General features: G+C 43.7%; 1 protein-coding gene across 1 annotated transcript in view; it reads left to right on the top strand.

The window, feature by feature from the left end:
- Positions 1-298: 298 nt before the first annotated feature.
- Positions 299-10,873, top strand: part of LOC111155574 (phosphotriesterase related) — a 68,573-nt gene continuing 57,998 nt past the window's right edge. Inside the window, exon 1 of the mRNA XM_022515819.1 lies at positions 299-448. The gene's annotated coding sequence lies outside the window, so the exon portion shown is untranslated. The remainder of the gene's footprint in view (positions 449-10,873) is intronic.

The raw sequence follows: 10,873 nt of genomic DNA, 5'->3' as shown, positions 1-10,873 counted from the left end.
GCTTTTTGTCCCCTTGGGGGATCTAACTCCTAGTCCTTTTCGTGCTAGGACATTTGGGGGGTACCTACAATAGACTCTTATGCAGAGAAAGTGGGCTCCCAACTCAGCCGCTGAAAGGATCCTGCGGCTTCGAGCTCTTTGGCTATTCCAAGGTTAGGGCAGGCCACCCGCCAGACTGATCGCGGACTTGGCCTGGAGGCGGGCTGGGCGGGCCCCGGCACACATCCTAGCCCCGCCGCTGGGCGTGGCGTAGGGCCAGATGGGGCGTAGCTGGGGCCGCAGGGCGTGACCGGATCCTGCAAAACTCGGCCCAGCGACCCCGGGGCGGGGAATAGACGAGGCCCGAGGGTGGAGTGGGAGCCGGAGTGGGGGAGACGTTGAAGTCCCCGCAAGCTCGCCCTGCTGAGGGTCCCGGGGGAGAAGGCGGAGCGCAGCGAGCGGAGGGAAGGTGCGCGGGAGCCGGAGCGGGCGCGGCAGCTGTGGGCAGGGTAGGAAGGGTGAGGTCCGCGGGGAGGCGCTGCGGCCGCGGCCGGCCTTGCGGCCGAGCCCTTCGCGTTAATCCCTGCGGGGAGCCCCCGCGGAGGTCCCCCTGGGGAAGGGAGGTTCAAAGCAGCCCGCGCTTTGGCAAGCTGCTGCGTTTCCCCCAGATGCGCCGGGGAAGCTGCAAAGACGGGGATTGCGAGGCTGCGTGAAGCCCAGGAGGCTGGCCTGGGCTTAGAAGCAGCTGGTAGCCCCAGAGTCTAAAAGTCCAGCGAAGCCTGGCTTGAAACCTGAGGCCGAGAGTGCGGCGCGGGGCAAGGCCCGAGGGCCCGGCGTGGCGCGAGCTCAGCGTTGCTCGACAGAAAGGCTTCGGAGTTGTCGTCTGGCAGCTGCGCTGGGCCGGGGGCTTCTCTCCCATATCCGTTCTCTTTTAATGAGCTTTGAAGTCACACCTCTAAGCCTTGGGCCTTGGCCTTGGCCTTTGTTTTACCGTCTCCTGGTTCTTCTATCCTAAAGATACTCGAAACACACTTAAGTGCGCCTGCCTTTTGGATAGGAGCTTGGTATTTACAGCCGCAGTGTTGTGATATTTGCGAAGACGCCTCAGGTGCAGTGACACCTCCGAGGGGGACACATTTACAGAGAGCTTCTGCCTTGTATAAAAACGTGTCCATTCGTCCTTAAATCACCGCCACGGCGGAGGAAACTGACAAACATTTACTCCTCTCCTAAAGGATCATCGCTTTCATTGTCAAATAGAATGAACGTCAGGGAGAAAAGAGCCCCAAGACTTATGACACCGACTTAGCCCGTTACATTTTACTTTGCATAGACAGCAGGGGTGTACAGCAGTTATCCTAAAGACCTAATGTGATTCCAGAAATAACTCATCCCTTTTAAAAAGAAATCTCCGTGCGCACTGCAAAGAGAGATCAGACAAGAGAGATTGCACTTGATAGCAAGATAGCAACTTAATTTTAAAAAGGATAATTCGAACACAAAATTCACAGCGTGCTGCTTTATGAAATTATGTTTTTCATTTGTGGAGGCTAGATGTTGTCTTATTATAAAAGTTACTAAAATATCTGTAATATAGATTTGGGGCATAAAATAGCAAAATGCATTTTATTTTCATTCCTTGATCTTAGAGTCATGATAGGAATATATATATATATATATACACACACACACACACACACATATATATATATATATATATATATATGTATATATATATATATATATATATATATATACATAAAATCAGTTAGTAAAAGCAAATCACCAGGGATCTTCTTTTAGCTCTGTGCACCTAACATTGCTCTATGTCAGTGTTCTCCTGTTCCAGCGGAGGAAGGTAAGGCACAGAAGGGTAAGCCACACTGCTGCAAAGTTTAGAAAAAAATCCATGTCTTTCCAATTCCAAAACCTGTGCTCTTACCACTTAGCCACCCTGTACCTGTGTTTTTCACAAGTCTGCCCCTGTCTAACAGGAACTAAAGGTACTCTGGTAGAGGGGGGCAGGAAGCCAGATGGCTGGCTTAAAGAACTCTGAGGACCCATGAGTGGAACCTAATTCTATTTCTGATTCCAACTCTGTGACTTTGTACAAGTTCCTTATCTTTTCTGGCACATAAAAGTAATTGATCTCTAGGTCTCTACTAGATCGAAAAACCTATAGATTTTTGAAAACAAGATTCTGCTTTTACCGTTTAATGATATTTTTGGTCACACTTGGTGTCAAAATTACAGGGTGGCCAGGAAAGGTTGGTTTAATCCATTCAGTAAATGCATGTTGTATAGCTGGACATGCGGTGGGGCTGCTCGGATAAGGAACAGGACACATGAGGTTTCTAGCCTCCAGGAGTCTATATTCTGTTTGGAGGCAGAGAGACTTCAGGAAACAAAGAAAAAAAATCAACAAACAAGTTAATTAACCAACAGACACAAATTATAAACGGAAGGCTGTGATAAAGGAAAATGGAACTGGTGGGGTCGAGGGGGTGGGGAGGGGGACACTTTGCATGTGTTTGTGAAAAGGAGTCCTCACTAAGACCTTCTAATTTAGAAGGATGAGAAGGACTTAGCGATGTTCATTACTTTCAGTGGGACCTGCTCAGGCAAAGGAGCCCTGAAGGATCTTGGCATGTTCGAGAAATTGCAAAATATCTTTGAGACGGAGCTGGGGCAATTGGTTCAAGAAGAAGTTGGAAAGACAGGGTGGTACCAGGTCCTGCAGGGCATTGTGCAGCCTGGTAAGCTCTCTAGATTTTCATCTAACAGCAGTGGGAAACCACTAAAGGGTTGTGGGCAGGGAAGCCCCACGGAGGTGGCTATGATATAGCCCAAATGAAGGATGGGGGTAGCTCAGGCTGGGGTAGTGGCAGTAAAGCTAGAGAATGTGGAATCTTTAACCGTCACTTTACCAGCAGGGCCTTCCTAACAACCATATTTAAAATAATATTCTAGCACCCCTCAAATCCCCTGCATTCCCATCCCTCCCTTCCTTTAGTTTTCCTGCATACAACTTATTCCCATATGACATACTGTTTCTTTTGTTAATGAATTCTTTACTCCTTCCTAGGAGAATGTCAACTATGTGAGGGCGGGGTTGGCATGTTTTATTTACTGCTGTTTCTCCAGCACCTGATGCGGAACCTCATGCAAAGTGGGCTCTTAATCCATTTCATTGTAAGGATGGATTTGATAAATGCTTTGGATTTTGATTCTATAGAACTGACTGATGAATGGCAGGTGGTGGTGAAAGGGAAGGAGAAGCCAAGGGTGCTTCTCAAGATGCTGGCTCAGAAGCTGGGCAGAGGTAAATGTTAATTAAGAAGAGGAAGGCTAGGGAAAGAACAAATTGGGAATTGGGGTAGGGGAGATGGAAAGTTACATTTGGGGTGTATTAACTCTGTGATGTGTAGATTAGTTACCTATTACTATATTTTTTAAAATGCCCTAAAATTTAGCTGATTAAAACAACAGCCCTTTGTTATCAGTTTCTGTGGGTCTGAAATTTGGGCATTGGATAGTTGGGTTTCTTCTGGCTCGGAGTCTCTCGTAATGGTAGAGTCAGTCCATCAGCCGGGGCTGTGGTCATCTCAAGGCTTGACTGGAGCCATAAGTTCTGCTTCTTACCTTCTTCACAGGGCTATTGACAGATTTCGGGTGGCTGTTGGCTGGAGGCTAGTTCCTTACCATATGGACCTCTCCATAGGGCTATTCATGATGTGGCTTCCCCCAGGGCAAATGTTCCAAGAGGGAAGGAGAACCCAAGATAGAAGTCAGTCTTTAAAAAACAAAAACAAAAACAAAAAACCTGATCTCAGAAGTAGCATGCTGTTACTTCTGTTGTTTGCTGTTGATTACACAGACCAGCCCTGGTGCAGTGTGTGTGTGTGTGTGTGTGTGTGTGTGTGTGTGTGTGTGTGTGTTGGGGAGCAACACAGGAGTGTGAATACCAGGAAGGATGATGTTGTTGGGTGCCATTGTACCATCTGCCTTACCACAAGGTCTATGTGATGTCCAAGGGGAAATGTCATATAGGCTGGTGGGTATATTATACCGCAGCTGACGGGAGAGATCTAGGCTACAGATAATTATTGGGGAGTCATTAATCGTGATATATGAAGCTCTTGGAAGTGTATAACAGGACCCGGGGAGAGAATATAGGTAGAGAAGGGAGGAGGAACCTGGACCCAGTACCCAGGACCCCAGTACTTAGAGATCAGTGGAGGAGGAGCCAGCAAAGGAGGATGGCGAGTGAGGTGGGAAGAGAACCAGCACAGTGTGTGTTTTGGGGTGACTACACTGAAGGACAGGTTTCACTGGACAACTTTCCCCTTCCCCATGTAGGGGCAGAAGATAGCTTGAATATGGCTGAAGTGAAAAGAATTTCTGAAAAAATGCAATTTAATATAGTTTGCAGTGTGAGTAGTTAAATTTTGACCCAGATAAAAGCAGAGAAAAGGAGAACACATATATAGGTTAGAACATTCAGAGTCTCGAGAAATCTATGTCTGTATCCTCAGTGCCCTCTAGGTGTGGGATTATAGTTGGTAGAGAGCCCCATGTAAGGATTTTAGGGGTTACTTTCAGAATTAAATCTGAAGACAAAATAATGAACTGAATAACATAGGAAGAACTACTGACCTTGGAAAATGCCCATCCTTCCTTCCATATGCTTTACAGCGTTTACCATATGAGGATTCTTTCTCCTCAAATGTCTTAAATAGCCCAGTGAGCCATCCAGTAACAATGGGAAAATTAATTCCTGATTAAGTTCTGCACAGTAGCCCTATGAACTTCACTGTTAACAGGAGGACCTAAGATGGTTGAATATATTTTTTACACACCAGATGTTCTTTAGGGTGTGTTTTCAGTAGTCCCAAGTTTTTCTAAAAAGACTTTCATTTTTTTAAAAAAGCTTCTCATTCATAGACATCCTCCCTCACTTTAAAAAAAAAAAAAAAAAAAGGAAGAAGGAGAAAAATAAAATACCTGCTCCCACCTGGCCACCTGGCCTAAACCGGCTCTGAGTGCCTCTTCATGAAACTCAGTGAGAAATATCTGCCTGAGTCCACATGCTTTGTGTGGGAGTCTCTCTGTCCCCTTCCAGCGGGGTATGGCCATGTGCCTTGCTTTGGCCAATGAGATGTAAGTGGAGTGACGTGTCACTTCCAGGTAGATGCTTTAAGAGCCAGTGAGAGGTCTGTCACATTCTCTTTCCCTCTGCCACAGCGACCACCAATTTTCTAGATAGTGGCTGCTTGGTCAGCTTGGACCGGACAGGAGGACACAGAGCAGCGCCCCCTGTCGACCTGTGTTAGACATGTAGCGAGAGCTAGATACAAGCTTTTCTTATGTTTAGGCCCCAAGATTCGGGGATTTGTTTGTTACCACAGCAGAAATTAGCCTATCCTGACTAATGGACTCGGGAAAGAGCTGAGCCGCATGCATCCAGGGATTACTGATTTCCAGTCTAACAGACACCTTGGAAGACTGGGAGGGAAGGTGCTGTAGAAGGCTCACTGTTGTGCCTAACGCTGCCCTTACTGTTAGGGAGACAGGCCTACTTGTTTCCACAGTAATCAGCTTCATGATTTTAATCACAGGGGCAAAATGGTAGTTAGGTGTTTCATTACACCCTGTAAGGGTAGCCGTTGTTAAAATGTAAAATACAGAAAGGCTCAATGTGGGGACACCTGGGCAGCTCAGTCAGGTAAGCATCTGCCTTTGGCTCAGGTCATGATCCCGGGGTCCTAGGATTGAGCCCCACATCGGCCTCCCTGCTCAGCGGGGAGTCTGCTTCTCCCTCTCCTCCTGCCCCTCCCCCTGCTTATGCACTCTCCTTTGTCCTCTCTCTCTCAAATAAATAAATAAAATCTTAAAAAAAAATAAAAGAGATGATTCTTCCCAAATATGATTATCCACGGATGCATCTCAGAAATGATCTTGTCACCAAAGGACATTTGAAATGCATCATCCATAAGCCTTTTTTTTTTTTACGCAGCTTCAAGGATTTTAAATATGGTTTCCTGGCTATCTTATTGAGCTAAGGGCATCAGACCTCGCTTTTGCTCTCAGTGTCCTGGAGGCAGTGTGTTCACACTTCTACTCGGAGTCAAACAGAAGCACAGCAGGGAACATTTTGCTTCGGGCAGAGCTACGCTGTATTCCTAGGGATGTTGGCTATAAATCCATTCTCCCTAGAGGTTAACAATCAAAGATCTCCCCCTCTCTTACTCAGACGAGTGATATGATGATGATAAATTGCTTGGACATGACCGCCCCAAGCACTAGCGTGATGAATTATGTCACTGAGGGCATGACCACAGATTCTCCATTGTCAGTCTGCAACATTGAATATTGGCAGGATTCATAAATAGCCTTCTGCCAATTTTGGTCACCGCTTTGCATATTAAGTTCTCTGTTTTCACAGGTCGTGGCTCTTAGTTCTTAATCAATTCTGTCTTTCCCTGAATTCACTTAACTAATCAACCTTTTGTGTTTTTTTCTGTTCCCTACTTGCTAAACGGATGGGGTATTCTCACAGTTGTGTTCGGTAAACATTGAGGCTTTCTTCACAGAAACTGTTAAAATAGTAATTATTAGTCCTTTTCACTAAATCCAGAGTAATAAGAGCTTATCTTGCAGTGGCTTAATTGGGTAATTATTTAGTGTTTGAAAAGCACTTAGAAGAGAATATTGGTAAATATTGTTGTCAATTTAATGCTCCTTTGTGTAATTCCAAGTCCACTGCAACCAAAAACTCCTTAGTATTACTGTGTAGTGACAGTGATTTCTTGATATTGCTTACTATTTTCAAAATTGTATATATACTGATTTGGGGATTTTTTTTTTTTTTTTTTTTTAAAGAGGAAAGAGCTTGGGGGAGGGGCAGAAAAAAACGGAGAGAGGGAATCTTTTTTTTTTTTTAGTGTTTTTTTTTTTTTAAGATTTTATTTATTTATTTGACAGACAGAGATCACAAGTAGGCAGAGAGGCAGGCAGAGAGAGAGGAGGAAGCAGGCTCCCCTCTGAGCAGAGAGCCCAATGCGAGGCTCAGTCCCAGGACCCTGGGATCATGACCTGAGCCAACGGCAGAGGCTTAACCCACTGAGCCACCCAGGCGCCCCGGAGAGAGAGAATCTTAAGCAAGCTCCACGCCTGGTGTGGGGCCAGATGCAGGACTCAAGCTCACAACCCTGCGATCACGACCGGAGCCAAAATCAAAAGTCAGACGCTTAACTGACTGAGCCACCCAGGTATCCCCTGATTTTTGAAATAGTTAGAATATTTTCATAAACTCCTCAAGTTATTGTGTTTATACTGTCACATTTCTACATGTCTTGTCTATTATATTCGTTATGTATCTGAAAAGTGCAATGTTATTAGTCTTGCTCTCTAAGGTTTGGAGGAAATGTAACGCCCAGCCCCCAGTTCAGGGGTATTCCACAGGGTACACCTGCTCCATCATCCATGTGTTATACCTGCTTAAATCTTCCTCAAGCTACCTATGATACCCTGGCAAATAGCTGAAATAGATAACTCTGCGTCCATACACCTGACTGGCATCAAAATTTGTCACGAAGCATCAGACTAAATCATATGGGCCTGGCCATCCTTTCTTTCTTTCTTTCTTTCTTTCTTTCTTTCTTTCTTTCTTTCTTTCTTTCTTTCTGTTTTTAAGATTTTATTTATTTTTGCTTGACAGACAGAGATCACAAGTAGGCAGAGAGGCAGGCAGAGAGAGAGAGAGGAAAGCAGGCTCCCCGCTGAGCAGAGAGCCCGATGCAGGGCTGGATCCCAGGACCCTGAGATCATGACCTGAGCAGAAGGCAGAGGCTTAACCCACTGAGCCATCCAGGTGCCCCCAGCCCTTTCAACAAAGTTTCTACCCACTCTGTAGACCCAGATCCTCCACGTGTAATTAAAGGCCACCTCCGTAGCTTGGCTTAGATGACCTCCATCACTGATGGTATTGGTTTGCTAGGACAGCCATAACACAATATCACCAGCGGGGTGACTTAGACAACAGGCATTTATTTTCTAACAGTTCTGGAAGCTGAAAGACCAAGGTCATAGTGTTGGTAGATTTGGTCTCTTATGAGGCCTCTCTTGGCTTGCCAGTGGCTACCTCCTCTGTGTGTCCTTCCATGGTCTTCCCTCTATGTTGTCTGTGTCCTAATCTCTGCTCATAAAATAGTCATATTGAATTAGGACTCACTGCCCAAACCCCATTTTAATGTAATTACCTCTTTAGAGGCCATATGTCCGTATCCAGTTATATGCTGAGGTACTGGAGGTTAAGACTCCAACTTATGAGGTAGGGGGAACACAATTCAGTCCATACTTCTCAACTGTAATAATAATGGTCTGTGGAAACTACCATTTTTGGAGTTACTTTCATTGATTATCAAATGTGAGCAACCAAGTGATGACTGCTTTGGAGGGTCTACTCAGCTTGGGAACTTCTTAGCATTACTTGGAGGAGAGTTTTATGCTTGTGACTTAAAACAGTGAAGTAATTAGATAGAAATTGTAGCAACATGATTACCTGAATCCTCTGTACTTTATTAAGTGGTTAACCATAAAATGTACATAGTTAAGTATACCTTGCCATCTGAACTCCCACCATCCAAATATTTCTTATAACTTGCCAATATTTTTTCCTCAGAATTTCCTCTTTGAATCCAAACTTGTGAATATTAGTCCACATACTTGTGTCATCAAAAAGGGCAACAGGATGTGGAGGACACTGTGATCCTATAGTTCAGATAGCCCCTTAGAGGTCAACATCTTGTGTTGTCTTCATGTCATCAACTGAAAATGTCTAAGAGAGGTGATGAACATAAGAAGCTAGAAAAGCTCTTACATTTGAAAAAGTATTGCGACTCTGAAAGCCTACAATACCTCAGTTTGACTGTCCCCTCTCTCCATCTACCATGGGTACTATAGTTGTTTCTGGAAAGCTTTACCGTCTGCCTTCAGAATAGAATAATAATTTTTTTTTAATTCCAAAAAAGAATGTCTTTTGCAGCTCATTAATTGCCAGAAATCCTTAGAAGATTGTTATTGTATGGGTTTATAAGAGTATTTTAGTAATATTTGGAATAACTGGTTGCTGTTTTTGAATGAGCTGTGAAACATTCATTTTCCCCTTAAAAACTGTTTTTATTGGAATCTGTCGTTGAAGCTGGGTGCTAGATACCTACAGGTTCCTTACACTATTCTCCCCACATAGGCAAGCTTTTGAAAATGCCCACATTAAAAAGTTGAAATGAAATAATTTTAAAAAATAAATAAATGTGATATATAACCTCCTGCAATGCAAAATTTGGTACCTATTGTGTTTTCAGGGAGAAATTACATTTGGATAGTGAGGTATGTGTGCATATGTAAGACAATACATGTGTAAGTAGAGTGTGGTTTTCACTACCAGTTGCTCCATAGAAAAGTATTGTTGGCACCCTTATCCAGGGTCCAAGGGTATCTTTGCTAGTTTTGACCCAGATTATTTGACATGTTTTTATCAACCACTCCCTGGTGTATGGCATGTCTGTCACTTCATGAGTCTGCCTTTCTACCAGTCACAGAATAGAATAGCTAATAGAATAGAATAGAATAGAATAGATTAGCTAATAGAACAGAATCGCTGCCCAAGCTGCATTTTCTCCAAGTAGAGTCTTTCACTTCAGACACTTTCCATTTACAGTTGCACAAGTCCATTTCACACGTGAATTCAAAGAAAAGGGCGCTGGCTTCCAATCAATGCACCACGCCTGGCGAATGCCTTCTGTCTAGTACTTTCTATAAAAAAAAAAAAGTCCTCTGCTACTGCAGGAAGGGTCTTTCCAGGTTGTCACTAGGCAAGAAAACATCTCTGCTGAGTGTGCTTCGGGGTCTGTTTCTCCAAAGCCCTGTCTCCCTCCTGTCACTGCCATTGCCCGTTCAAGTTCCCGAAGCTTCCACAGGTAGGATTAGTGACTGTCCTGGGCCTCTCTGGTGCAAGTCTCACTCACATTGCTGCGTAAGTCAAAGACCTGACATTGATTTCCTTTGGCTTCTGGGTTGCTTTCAACTTGCCCCCTCCCCATTCTCATTCAGCGAGGTGCATCTTCAAGGTGTTCCTCTTTGTCCTGTATAAATACTTTGGATCAGCTTAAGGTATAAGAAGTAAAGAATCTGCTGTTTTAGCACTGACATTACTGAGCTTTGACCTTACAGCCGTATTTGATCTGGTGGGTGTTCCAGGGTAAGGGGTGGGGGGTGTTTTCCTACATCCTGCTCTGCAGGGCCCCCCTTTCCCCTTTTTTGACATAATCCATTCCTCCCACGCATTCTTTTTTCACTCTTTGTTTATCAGTGTATTTCAGTAGAAAGACCAAAATATCCAAGTTAAGAGACCCAGGTTTAAAATGATCTTTGTGAAGATTCTATATAGTTTATTTATTGTCTATTGAATAAATGTACAATATTTCTATTCATTTAATTGTTAGATTTAAAATAGATAAAAGAACATAGACAATTTCCAGCATTAGGAACACTTCCTGAACCTTTGCTACTACTTAATCTTGCTATGGTGAAGTCGAAAGGATTAATTTCTAAATTTGCTTTTTGATAGACAAGATCAGAATTGTAAAAGGTTTTTTATATGGAATTTGCACAGTGTATTATGTAAGGATGGTGTAGTTTTTTGTGAACTCGTTTTCACTTACTTACTTTTATCTTTGTGTTAGGAATCCCTCAGTAAAATAAATTTTCATTAACTATTCTTACATAATGTGATGATTTTTATAGCATTAGCAAAAAGGAAAGTTTCTTTATCTATATGTTGTTTCTTTACAAAGAATGATGTATTCAACTTCAGAGTTTTATTCTATGAAAT

Source organism: Enhydra lutris, unplaced genomic scaffold, assembly GCF_002288905.1.
Source record: "Enhydra lutris kenyoni isolate GAN:26980312 unplaced genomic scaffold, ASM228890v2 scaffoldscaffold42, whole genome shotgun sequence".
Lineage (NCBI taxonomy): Eukaryota > Metazoa > Chordata > Mammalia > Carnivora > Mustelidae > Enhydra > Enhydra lutris.
Note: the sequence above shows the minus strand (reverse complement) of the source record. Positions and strands in the feature narration are given on the sequence as shown.